Source organism: Saccopteryx bilineata, chromosome 2 (genome assembly GCF_036850765.1).
Source record: "Saccopteryx bilineata isolate mSacBil1 chromosome 2, mSacBil1_pri_phased_curated, whole genome shotgun sequence".
In the NCBI taxonomy this organism is placed as follows: domain Eukaryota; kingdom Metazoa; phylum Chordata; class Mammalia; order Chiroptera; family Emballonuridae; genus Saccopteryx; species Saccopteryx bilineata.
The window spans coordinates 367,438,561-367,452,531 of NC_089491.1; the positions used below are offsets into that span (position 1 = coordinate 367,438,561).

The 13,971-nt window shown below is 49.7% G+C and overlaps 1 pseudogene; it reads right to left on the bottom strand.

The window, feature by feature from the left end:
• Nucleotides 1-4,051: 4,051 nt before the first annotated feature.
• LOC136327786 (small nucleolar RNA U3) lies at nt 4,052-4,153 on the bottom strand (annotated as a pseudogene).
• Nucleotides 4,154-13,971: the final 9,818 nt, after the last annotated feature.

Genomic DNA, 13,971 nt, shown 5'->3' on the forward strand with positions numbered 1-13,971 from the left:
AGACATTGACTTTCACTGGATTTGGGAGGGAAGAGCAGGGCAGAAAGGCACTTGGAGGGGCAGACATGACAGACAGACATGGGACTTGGAGGGCAGAAGTCCTTACATAGGACTTTGGACAAGTGACCTTCCCTCTCTGGGTCTCCCTTTTCTGCTATTTCCAGGGCTTGTATAACAATTAAATGATGACCAATAACTGGGAAAGGGGGCTTTGTAACTGTAAAAAGTCTCCACAGATACTAACATCTGAGAGTTCTTGGGAGCATTTGATGAGATTTGGTGTGCAACGTACTCAGCCAGGGACTGGACCAGAGCAAAGGACCATAACCAGGTTGTCTTTAGTAGGAGTGATGGTTGTTTAAGGAGGTGGCCTGGTGCGGACTCTGATAAGCTGGACTTCGGGGCTAGCAGGCCTGCCTCCAACTACTGTGTCAGACACTGATCACGCTACTTACTTTTCCTGTCTCAGTTTTCTCATCTGGAAAATGGGACCGATAATAACACATAACGCCATGGTGGCTGTGAGGTTCGAAAAGTTCAGCAAGTAAAGACCAAGCATAGTATCTGGAGCACCCTCAGTAAATGTGTTCCTTCCCTGTCAGCAAAGAGCTCTTCCTTTGGTTCTTTCTAGCACTGTATGCACAACCAGTCTCCCAGATACCCGATTCTATAGGACTCCGTACCTGGGACTTGTTTTGGTGAAAAATCTCAGGGACACTCAGACACTGCCTGGGGGCATCCAATACACACCAGGAGCCTCACACCCTTGTAGCTTTGCCCCTCTCTCGCACAGAGTACTGCTCCTTTAGGGCATCCTGCAAAATGCAGACAATCAGAGCTGCTCTACCTTCTTCCCAGGACTACGGTCAGGACCATCCCGCTGATATAAACAGCTCTTAGATGATCACCTGTGGCTTCGATTCGCTACAGAGGGCACCAGCGGTGAGGAAGTGACTAGGGAAATGGACTGTGTGGCTCGTGGCTAAAGACAGGACTTAAAGAGAACAAACCAAATTCAACCCAGTCCACACATACCCGTATTTCCCCATGTATAAGACACACTTTTCCGAAAACTTTGGGGTCTAAAAACTGGGTGCATCTTATACAGTGGTTGTAGATTTTTTTTTTACTTGCATTTCCCACTTTTTCGGTAGATGAAAAGTTGTATGAATTTTATGATGAATAAAACTTGAGTTCAGTAACTTTATGTAATAAATTTTTTTTTTTCAAATTTCAGGCCCCAAAATTAAGGTGCGTTTTATACATGGGAGCGTCTTATACATGGGGAAACATAGTATCTCTTTCATTGCCATCAAAACTTGGCTTTGGTGTCTGGCACATAGTAGGATTCAAGTGTCTTACACAGAATAGGCCCATAGTAGGGCTTTGTTAAAAATTGGTCACATCGATTCTCATCATACACATGATAAAGATGATGATGATGCCAGAAACATGGGTTAGGTGCCTACTCTGTGCGAGGCTATTTAAACTCCATCTACGGCAGAAAGGGATCCGTCCATCTTACACAGGAGGAAAAGTAACAGGCTCAGGGGGGTTGACAGGCCCACCATACCATGATAGAGACCCATCTGGGTCCAGGTGCCTCCTCATCGAGAACCCAGTCTTTCCTCCAGAGCTTGGACCACGCTGTCAGTTTTAAATTCCTAGAGTGGCAGGCAGTGCACAATGGAATGTGGCCATCAGCTTTTCAAAGGTCAGTCCCCTGCAGTCTTGGACAGCATGGCCACAGGCTGTGAGGCTGTCCCCTTGATCCCTCAACAAGGGCACAAACATCCCTCAATGGTCCCTTGCACTGCAGGAGGCCTGGCTGTGGGTCTGCGTTGAAGAGGGGATCCTTCCCAAGTGCCTCATAATTGCAGCTGTCCTGCAGATCGCCAGCCCTGAGCGTCCGTTTGGCCTCTGAAGGGTCCAGTCCCCCTGTGTAAGTAGCCGGCATGCCCGCGGGGCACTTAACACCCCCAGACCACGCCATCTGCGCCCCCACTGCGCACTCAGCCGGCACTGCTCCCCTGAGGAAAACTGGAACTGAGATGGGCCTGGAGGGGCAGATTTACATTTTTAAGAAGAGCTGGAATCACAGCTCACAGTTCAAGATGGCAGAGAGGGAGACCTGGGGCTTTTCCCAGCAGGAGGCTTAGCACAACACTTAGTGGGTGGTTGGGCTTTCTTTGTCCATAAAGAACAAAGTGAAGGATCATTATTCCTTCTCCAGTAGGCACAAGTGCTGTTTGGAGAGAATTATTATCTCTGAACCAAAGCTTGCCACGTTTCTACTGGAAACGCTATGGGCGGAACGTGCCTTTTTATAAAACCAAGGAAACCTGACTTGCTTGGGGGCAGCTGGGTCTCACACCCTCCCTGGGCTAACGGCATGTGATGGGCGGGACCCTGCCTGTCCCAGCTGTTGCTACCTCCCCTTCAGTGCAGACCACCACGGTCAGGCCTCCTGCAGGGCAAGGGCTCTTCTGGGATGCATGTGCCCTTGATGCGGATCAACCTCACAGCCTGGACTGTGCCATTGAAGGCTGCGGAAGGACCGCCCTCGGCTGCTTTGGGCCCTGTGGGTCCAGCCCAGCCACACTTCATCAGACTCTGCTCTTGATGTGTCCTCTTATCTAGAAGGATGGGGACAGCTCTGGCTCTGCAGTCAGATAATTCTAGCTCAGCTCTGTTGCTTCCGGCACGTGCCCCAGAGCAAGGCAAGGCTCTGTCCCCTCTCCGGTCCCCTCAGGTAAGGCAGACAGGAACCGTTCCCAGTTCCTAGAGTCAGTGTGAGGATGGACTGAGGTGAGGTACAAAAACTGCTTGGTTCTGCTTCTGACACATAAGATTCTAAAAAATGTTCTGTAATATGTATTTTAGGGGCCCAGTGCCCCTTCGTTCTTTGCTGCGGGGCCCCGGTGTTAACCCTTTGCTGGACCTCCTGGGCTGAACGCAGGTGCTGTTCTCGCCTTGCTGGGGCTGGACAGCCCGTCAGACACTGGGCTCTGGCTCTGCATCGGACAGGCTTCCAGCTCTTCAGGGGGGATAAATGTCTCCCCAGTGGATAGATCTAAATCCTGTCCCAGCACCTTTTCGAATCCATCTCAACCTGGGGCAGGTAGGTATCTAGCTCAGCTCAGACCCAAAACAAGATGCAAAGAGATGCCACTGAAAACAGAAACCTTCTTTCCAGGTGGAAGATGATGAAATGTTATACCAAGTTTGACTTTTCCCAGAGACGCTGGGGTGTGGCTTTGGGGTGGAAGCCTTTCTCTCAGAATGCTGAGCAAAGATGTGTCTCCAGGCCCCCAGTGGCCTTCTCAGCAGTGGGAGAACTCACCCAAAGAAGTATGTTGGGAACTACAAAGTCAAGTGACAGAGCCATGGAAATTCAATCCCATGCAACGTGACCTCACGTAAGAGAAAGAGGAGCGCTCCCACTATGTGTCTGCCCTGCAGACCTGTCATGTGTTACTCATTATGCTGGGTGTGCTACGAACATTCTCTCAGTCTCTGTTACCAGAGTTTGATTATCTTGGTCTTCCTGAGGACTTCGGAGCTCAGAGGAGACAAATGACTTGCAGGTCGACCCAGCCAGTGAGCACTCTGAGACAGGAAAGATACTGCCTTCATCCCCCAGTGGTAAACAAGACTCATTCCACGTTAGTTTCTCAATAAAAGTTGATGTAGGTGAGGACAAATGATCTTGTAGCCTTGTTTCCTGCCTGTCCCTCACTCCCCCTGGGTTTCCTGCTGTTTCTCAGACCTGCTATGTCTCTCTCAGGACCTGAGTTCCCCACAGCCTAGACTACCTTTCTCCTTTCTCCCCTGAACAAACCTCAATCCCTCCTAGCTCAAATGTCCCATTTTTTGGTGAAGTTTTTCAAAGTGCATCCTACAGGGTGAGCATCTCCCATGCAGGGCCCCCCAGCAATGTGTCTGTCCCTCTATCATATAGCATCAATGACTTGATCGTGTATCTTTTTCTTTCATTAGACAGCTTCAGGGTTAGGCCGCGCTGGGTTTGCCTCTGTGCCCGGGATGGTTTTCCATCAGAACGGGAAAACCATGCAGGCTGACTCGTCTTCATGGAAACAGTCCTTAAGCATATTCAACAAACTATAGAAATGATCCCTGAAAGTATAGTTCTTCTTAAGCATATTCGCTTCTTTTCCATTTGAAAACTGTATGAGCAGCCCCTACGTGCTGAGAGCAAAGGGTGCTTCCCAGGTTGCTGATGTGAAGAAATGGGCGCTCAGGAAATTGTCAGGGAGTGACTGGCGATTGCTGACTTCATTGCAGAAACACATCCCGATCTCAATAGTAAATCGATCTGTTGGCTCACACTTGGCCCTTTTTTGTGATTTTTGACACAGTGGGTTAATACTTCAATGTCTCAATGTCTGGGCATCTGGAGATAGTCAGTTTAGCCAGCATCAAGGCCCCACACAAGGCCTCTGTTCTTGGCCTGAAAAATCCCATGTTTCTGTCAATGACTCAAAAAAAAAAATACAATGAGGTTTTGCTCATGAAATTTGTAGATGACAAGACAGTGTCAGGATGGTAATTATGTCAGATGATAGAAACAGGATCCAAAATGATGGCAATAAGCGGGAACAAAGGGTCAACTCGTTTAGCAGAGATTAATGTTGGGTCCAGGAACTGACTGCATAGGGATTTGAAGGGAGTGGCATGACTCAGCAGAAGTTGGGCGGGGGGTGGTGGGGGGAGACTTGTTCACTCGGGAGTGAGTTAGAGATGAGCCAGAGAGTACTGTGGCTGTTAGGAATGGGAGCTGAGTTTGCACTATTAAACGTAGAGGCTCTGGAAGGAAGGAGGTGATGGTCCTGCTGGACTTGCCTTTGGTCTGACAGAAGCTGGAGTGTGATGCTCACCACTGGCCACCACCTTCTCAGTGAGGCGTTGACAGAGCAGTTCAGGTCCCAAGAGAAGTGAGCTGATACTAAGGCCACCGATATCCAAGAAACGGAGGGAACATTGCCCTGTGTCGTCAGGGCTGAAGAAGAAACATGACCACCTTTTGTGAACTGGATAATATCCAATTTTCCCACACTGAAGACTGATTTTGTAAGGCTAATGGACAGAATCAATGTTAATTGGTAAAAGTGTCAGCCAGACACATTTCGGCTTTACATAGAAAGAATGTTCTAATAAGTCAGCACTGCTCACCAGGGGATGAGCTGCCCTGAGAGGCCGGGACTCTCCTTCACTTGCACTGTATGTGTCAGGGGCGTTCCGGGAGGAATTAAATGATGTTGGAGGGAGGCATCACCTTCCAGGTGCTGTCCATACTTGAGAGGCTAAAATTATAAATTCTACTTTAATAACCTGAGTTTCCCCAGGCTCTCTCAGCCCAGGGGGAGGGGAGGCCAGGTGACAAGTGGGCATGTTAGAAATGCAAGCCAGCCACGCAGTGTCTGTCCTGCCAAGGGCAGGTCGCCGACCTTGAGAGAAGGACCTGCCGCTCAGTTCTCGTTGTGCTCAGGGTACACTACTGTCTGTAAGGCCCCTTGCTTTCTCACGTCCATACACTCAGTGCTGGGGAATGCCCAGCCAGATCGGAATCCCTAAGCAGTGAATGTGAGACCCCCCCCGGCTGGGACCTACACTCCTTCAGTAACTGGGCTGCTTGCATTTCAAGTCTGTAGTTCTCGCTCAAACACCCCATGCCATCGTAAGCCCCTGGGGGGGGGGGGGAGCAGGGCTCTGTCTGTGATGACATTGAGCCCTCTCCCCCCACCCCCAGCATAACGGTTAGGGAAACATGCTCTGATGTCAGGTAGGTATGATTCAAATTCCAAATCCCACTTCTAGCCTTTACTAGCTAGCTGTGTGAATGGGGCAAAGTATGAACCTCTCTGAGACTCAGTTTCCTTGTCTGTTAAATGGGGGTGATAACGTTACCTATTTCATAGGTGGTTGTGAGGATTACGTAAAGACGTGCAAGTGAAGAACTGGATGAAACGGTAACACATGGTACGCACTCCACATAGATTAGCCCTGCTACTCCACCACGATGACCAGACGGAGCAGCCTGTCTTCGACTGGGTTTTCCAGGTCTCTGCATTCGCCCCTCCCCAGCTGCCATGGCCTTTTTTCTGGGCTACACTAGGAGCCGTTCTTTCAGCACCCTGGCTTCCTCCAAGGTGAGCGCCACGGTTTTAAGAGTAGCCGTTGTCCCTGCACCCCAGCACTCCTGGGGCCTGTCACTCTCATTATCCCCCCCCCCCCCCCGTGCAGAATCCAATTGTAATTTTCAGATTTCTCTTATTTCCGGGGGAAAGCTGTTCCCTTCTGCGCGTTGCATTTTAACAAGTTTCACTGCTATTGCTCATTTTGATCTATTTAATAACATGTTTTAAACAAATCCCTTGTAATAAAAGGATTTCATTCCTAATGGAGGCAGCTGCGAAACGCAGCGAGTTGATTGTGCTCTCTTTCCGATGAGGGCTGCTGGAGTCCCAGTTTGCAGCTCTGCACGGTTTTGGTGAGGAGCGTGGCCCGGGGAAGCTGAGAAGATTTCCCGTATTTCCGTAGCAGGGACAGATGTGCAGGAGGTGAACAAATGGACTTGGTGTCTGCAGAGCCTGGGTGGAAAGGGCGGAAGGATCCCCAGCCCAGGGCTGCCTGCTGACTGTGAGGAAGAATGCCAGAGTCTTATGGAAGTCAAGATACTGCACTGTGGCCCCGAGCGGGTGGTTCGTTGGACAGAACGTTGTCCCAGTCTGCTGAGGCTGCAGGTTTGATCCCCGGTCAGGACACGTAGGAGAAGCAACCGATGAGAGCACAACGAAAATGCAGCAACCGAGTGGAACCATGAGTTGATGCTTCCCTTTTTCTCTTTCTCCCTTCCTTCCTCTCTCTGATCCTCTCTGTCTTTCAAATCAATGAAAGAAAAAGAAAAGAGATATTGCCTCATGAGTGAGGGGCTCCTATGATGGCGATGGGCCAAGGCTTACGGAGCCCCCCTGCCTCCACTGCCTCACAGAGGTGATCACACTCTCCCCTCTGCCTCACAGAGGTGATCACACTCTCCCCTCTGCCTCACAGAGGAGATCACACTCTCCCCTCTGCCTCACAGAGGTGATCACACTCTCCCCACTGCCTCACAGAGGTGATCACACTCTCCCCTCTGCCTCACAGAGGAGATCACACTCTCCCCACTGCCTCACAGAGGAGATCACACTCTCCCCTCTGCTTCTCAGAGGTGATCACACTCTCCCCTCTGCCTCACAGAGGTGATCACACTCTCCCCTCTGCCTCACAGAGGTGATAACACTCTCCCCTCTGCCTCACAGAGGTGATCACACTCTCCCCACTGCCTCACAGAGGTGATCACACTCTCCCCTCTGCCTCACAGAGGTGATCACACTGTCCCCTCTGCCTCACAGAGGAGATCACACTCTCCCCTCTGCCTCACAGAGGTGATCACACTCTCCCCTCTGCCTCACAGAGGTGATCACACTCTCCCCTCTGCCTCACAGAGGTGATCACACTCTCCCCTCTGCCTCACAGAGGTGATCACACTCTCCCCACTGCCTCACAGAGGTGATCACACTCTCCCCTCTGCCTCACAGAGGAGATCACACTCTCCCCACTGCCTCACAGAGGAGATCACACTCTCCCCTCTGCCTCACAGAGGTGATCACACTCTCCCCTCTGCCTCACAGAGGTGATCACACTCTCCCCACTGCCTCACAAAGGTGATCATACTCTCCCCACTGCCTCACAGAGGTGATCACACTCTCCCCTCTGCCTCACAGAGGTGATCACACTCTCCCCTCTGCCTCACAGAGGAGATCACACTCTCCCCTCTGCCTCACAGAGGAGATCACACTCTCCCCTCTGCCTCACAGAGGAGATCACACTCTCCCCTCTGCCTCACAGAGGAGATCACACTCTCCCCTCTGCCTCACAGAGGTGATCACACTCTCCCCTCTGCCTCACAGAGGTGATCACACTCTCCCCTCTGCCTCACAGAGGTGATCACACTCTCCCCTCTGCCTCACAGAGGAGATCACACTCTCCCCTCTGCCTCACAGAGGAGATCACACTCTCCCCTCTGCCTCACAGAGGTGATCACACTCTCCCCTCTGCCTCGAAGAGGTGATCACACTCTCCCCACTGCCTCACAGAGGAGATCACACTCTCCCCTCTGCCTCACAGAGGTGATCACACTCTCCCCACTGCCTCACAGAGGTGATCACACTCTCCCCACTGCCTCGCAGAGGTGATCACACTCTCCCCACTGCCTCGCAGAGGTGATCACACTCTCCCCTCCTGCCTCGCAGAGGTGATCACACTCTCCCCTCTGCCTCACAGAGGAGATCACACTCTCCCCTCTGCCTCACAGAGGTGATCACACTCTCCCCTCTGCCTCACAGAGGTGATCACACTCTCCCCTCTGCCTCACAGAGGTGATCACACTCTCCCCACTGCCTCACAGAGGAGATCACACTCTCCCCTCTGCCTCACAGAGGTGATCACACTCTCCCCTCTGCCTCACAGAGGTGATCACACTCTCCCCTCTGCCTCACAGAGGTGATCACACTCTCCCCTCTGCCTCACAGAGGTGATCACACTCTCCCCTCTGCCTCTCAGAGGTGATCACACTCTCCCCTCTGCCGTGGCAGGTATCTGTTCCCATATTTATCACACTGTAACTAATGATCTGAAAGACCCAAAGCACAGTGTCTTATCCATCTTTATATTGCCAGTATCTAGACAGACTTGGCACGAGAAAAGTATTTGCTAAACTGAAATAAATTCTTTCCTTTTCTTTGTTTTCCCTAGGTGCTCTCTCCCAAATCCTCAACATCTTTGACAGCCGACTCTAAACTGACGGCAGAAGCGTCTCTCTCTACCCCGACCTCTAAACACCCACCTGTATCTCCGGGCACCCACGCTGCTTTGCCACGTGGCCGCCTTCTACTCACCTTCTACTCAGTCTGCTTAAAGCTGGATGTAGCACCGTCCCCTACACCCTCAGCCCTCATCCCACACCTGGTGCTTCCCATGTGCCACTTCCTCCAGCGAATGTCACCACTGGTACCACTGTTCACTCGGCTGAGAACCCGCAAGTTATATCTTGATATCTCTCCATCTTATGCTGGGATCAAATCAGTCGCCATGTTTTGTTGAGTTTACCCATTAAGTCGAGTCCAAATCCATCCACTTCTCTCTGTTGACCCCGCCACCACCTTCATCCAAGCCACAGCCGTCCCTTACCTGTCCTTCAACGAGTACCCACCACCACCATTCTCCATGCAGGAGCAAGACACGCTCGCTGATCTTGCCACCTCTGCTCTCTCTGCCCTTCACCTTAAGCACAGTCCTCTGAACATCCTTAACCTCTACGGGTCCCTGGAAAGTGTGAGCCTTCTGATCTCTGTGGTCTCACTGGGCGCCATTTTTGCATAGCTCTCAGATTTTCTGCTGTACCCGTTGTTTTAGTTCCTCCGACATGGCTCCCTTCTATCCAGGCCTTTGCCTGTGTGTCTCCATGAAGACTTCTGAGAGGTCAGTACGTGACAGGCACTATGCATCGACAGGAAGTCTTTTATTTAAATATTGCAATGAAACGGGTCCTATTCTAATCCCTATCTATACAGGAAGAAACCGAGGCTCAGAAAGAGAGGCACTTGATCGAAGAATTCCGATCCAGCTCTGACTCCGAGGTCCTTCTGGAACAGAGCCAACCACTAGCAGGAGGTGTCTCAGCTCGTTTCCTCCCCTGATGCCCCAGCCAGCAGAGGAGCCCTCCTCCCGAACCCGGGTCCTGGCCCCAGGGACAGACACTTAGGACAGAAATGGTTACGGGCCTTTATCATTTTTATCACGGTGCCACCTCTTCCTCATGGCTCTGGCAACAGACAGACCCTCTCTTCCTAGCCAGGTGTAGTAGGCTAGACGATGCCTTCCCCCAAAGGAATCAGAACCTGTAAAGGTTCCTTAAATGGCAGAGCCTTTGCAGGTATGATTGATTTGAAGCTCTTGAGTTGGAGATATTACCTGAACAGACCAGGTGAACCTTCCTAAATGCAATCTGGGGTATCTTTGTAGGAGGGAGAGTTGACTATAGACAGAAGAGAAGGTCATGTGACCACTGAGGCAGAGAGTTGAGTGATGTGACCGGAAGCCAAGAAGTGCCAGCAGCCACCTGGAAGAGGCAAGGAACGGATTCTCCCCAAAAGCTTCCGGAGGGAGCAGGGTCTTACCAACACCTTGATTTTGGCCTTGTAATAGTTACTCTGGACTTCTGGCCTTCAGAACCGTGAAAGAAGAAATATACTTTGTTTTAAGCCACTCACTAACTATAAGAACAGGCACTCAGCTGCAGGCAGTACGTGTTGTAACTCTGCAGAAAACTGAATGATGCCTGAACCAGGGAGAAGCAGAGAATGAAGGTGGACAGAGAGAGACCTCCTGGTGTGAGAGTGCCTAGTTCCAGCCATCCCTAAGGCTGATCATTACTAGCCCTCCCCACTCCTCACATGCACATCTGATGGTCTTTTCACCTTTCTGAGGGATACGGACTTTCATCAGCAGTGTTCAGTCATTCATCAGGATGGCTCAGACTACACTTTCAGAGATTTTTTTCGCTCAGATCTGCCTCCTATGGCAATTGGTTGGTTAACCACACGGTGAGAAGAATATTAGTGCAGTGACCTCCAGGGTCCCTTAATCACTGTGAGCTGGGCTATGCTGCGGTAATAAAGAAACCCTCAAATTTCTGTGACGTAACATGGCAAACGTTCATTTCTTGCCCGCACAGAGACCAGGGTAGGTAACTCAGCAATCCAGGCTGTCCCATCTCATAACTCTTCCATCTTAGTTCATGGTCTCCGTGAGCACCTTGGCAGGGGAATGGAGGTCAGGAAGAATCATTCCCACTCATCACTGCCCTCAAACAGATCAGACAACACATCCCTGCTGTTTATAGCCCATTGACCAGGATTAGTCACCCGAGTCCCAACTTAACTGCAAAGGAGGTTGAGGAGTCTTGATATAAACACTGGAGGAGAAAGAAATGGATGTGGTCAGATTTACCAGTCTATACTAGAGGGAGGTCACCTGGTTCTGCTTGTGGATTCTAGGCTCCGAGGGAAATCTCATTGTAGGTGAAAAAAAATTGCTTGGCAGGATTTCTGCAATTATGTCAGTAGAGCAAAAACATGAAGAGACCATGAGGCTAGTTCCTATAAATGAAGCCGGGTAGGAATTAATGCTAGCTCTTGCAAGACAAAGACACCTAGCCCATTAGTTAAATCTGTCTGCAGAAGATAGATCAAGGAAGGGGTGCATCAAGAACATGCCACAATAGCTCCTGACAAAATGATTCTTGTATGTCTTCCTGCATGCAGACCAGTCAGCCTGCCATAAATTCCTGAAAATCCCGAGAGACTTGGCAAACTGTTTACGAACAGGAATAACGCAATGAGTTTGGGTAAATGAGAGCTGAACACAACAAACTACTTCTAAGGATCATGAGGAGGTGAGGATGACGAGTTTGCCAAGATGAATGTCATCAAGCAAGTATAGAGGACCAATTCTGTGCTGGGCTCTGTGTGGGGGCTCAAAAGTCATGGCACACTGAGAGCCAAACCCAAGGCTGGCATGTGCCACTTCTTCCTGGAACCCCTGTCCCCCTCTTATCTTGTCTTCCTCTAGTCTAGTTAAGGCTTCCTCCTCTTTAAAGTGCCACTCAGTCTATTTACAGTCATATAGTTTGTAATTATGTATTATGTACAAATTAAACCTCTTCCAAATTTAGTGGCTTAAAAAACACACAAACGTTTATTATCTCCTGGTTTCCGTAGAATCCAAGAACAGCCTCGTTGGGTGCCTCTGCCTCAAGGTCTCTGGCAAGGCTGCAAAAGTGTCTGCCAGGGCTGTGATCCCATCTGAAAGCTCAACCGGGGCGGGGGTGGGGGGGTGCCTGTTAGCCAAATTCAGTTTCTCATGAACAATTGGACTCCACTCACCATTGAGTGGAGGCCTCCCTCAGTTCTTTGCCATGCAGACCTCTCCACAGGGAAGCTCACAGCGTGATAGCTGGTATTCCTCAGTGTGAGTGAGAAAGCTTGAGGACACGCAAGATGAAAGCCACAGTCTCTTTGTAACTCACAGACTCTTTGAGTCTCTTTGTGATCTCAAAAGTGACATCTATCACTTCTGCCATATTTTGTTCATTAGAGGCAAGTCACTAAGAGCCAACCCCCCCCCCCCCCCACATTCAAGGAGAGAGGATTAAACGAAAGAATGAATACAGGAGGTGGAGATCATTGGGGGTCAACTCAGAGGCTGCCTCCCACCTGCTCCTTCCTCCAGGAGGTGGCAGTTGCCTAGATGGAGAAGGAGAAAGGGCATGGTATAGGCTTACCTACGTCTCTAGCACATCTTCCCTAATTCTCTCCCCATGTGTCCCACACTCTGGTCTGCTGCTTAGAATCTGAGAGTTGGAAAGGAATTTAGAAATCACGTCTTCTACCATCATTTTATATATGAGAAAAATAGGATAGAATTGTTTGTAGGATGGGGTTTAGAGTGGGGTCTCGGGTCACCAGCTTTTCCCAAATTGGCTTCTCCACCCATTCTTTCCTGCCTCCTCTTCTAATCTTCTATGACTTTATTAGTTCTAGTCATTCTATAGAAATCATTTTCTCAAAGGTCACCTAGAAACTTTTTGGTCAAGTACAGTGTGTCCATAAAGTCATGGTGCACTTTTGACCGGTCACAGAAAAGCAACAAAAGACGATAGAAATGTGAAATCTACACCAAATAAAAGGAAAACTCTCCCAGTTTCATACCTATTCAGTGTAGTTCGATGTGGGCTCATGCACAGATTTTTTAGGGCTCCTTAGGTAGCTATCCCATATAGCCTCTACAGACTCGTCACTGACTGATGGCCTACCAGAATGGGGTTTCTCCACCAAACTGCCGGTTTCCTTCAACTGAGTAATGTTATTCCTATGTGGTGGCGCTGTTAAAAACACGCAGATATTCACATTGCACTTTGGTCACGGATTCAAATTCAGCGAGCCACAGAACACACTGAACTTTCCTCTGTACTGTCCACATCTCGACTGGCATGGCCGTAGGCTGCTCCGCTGTATACACGGTGTTGCATCATCACCTGCGCATGCGCACATGCTGCCACATCATCCTACAGAAACTGGGAGGGTTCTCCTTTTATTTGGTGCAGATTTCACATTTCTATCATCTTTTGTTGCTTTCCTGTGACTGGTCAAATGTGCACCATGACTTTACTGACACACTATATTTGATCCTGACCTACTTTGTGAGTTATCATCTCTTTTGGCTTCTATGAGGCCACGATGACCCCGTGTTACCTTCTCTCTCAGTGGCCAGCTCTAGTTTCTGCCCTTTTTCTGCCATCTAGGTCCCTGGATGGATGTTTCTGGTCTCAAGGCTTTGGGGACCACTTTCTCTTACTTTGACCTTGAGTTGTGCTCTCGTTCTCCCATATTTAACTGACTGATGGGCATTCTCACTGATGTGTCATTGATACCTACACTCAACCATGATTATCACAATAACCCCAACTGTTATTTATAACGTACGTGCCGGTTCCTATGCTGAGCGCCCTATTTACATTTTCTTATTTAGTTCTTTCAAGAACACTGTCCTGTAAGTAACATAATTCACATTTTATGGATGAGAAAGCTAGGCTCAGGGAAGTAAAGTGACCTGTCTGATCTCCCATAACTAGGAACAAAATCCATGCCCTTTTGATTCTAAACCTCGTGCTTTTAACTACTATACTCATGTGATTTTCCCCCTGAGACTGCTCCCTCTGGACTCCCCTACTTCTGCTCGGCCCTTCTCCAATTTATTCTACACTGTAACCTTGGAGTTTAAAATGCACCATGCCATGGAACACCCCTATGCCTTTGTACGTGTTGCTCTCTCTCCCTAATCACCAGT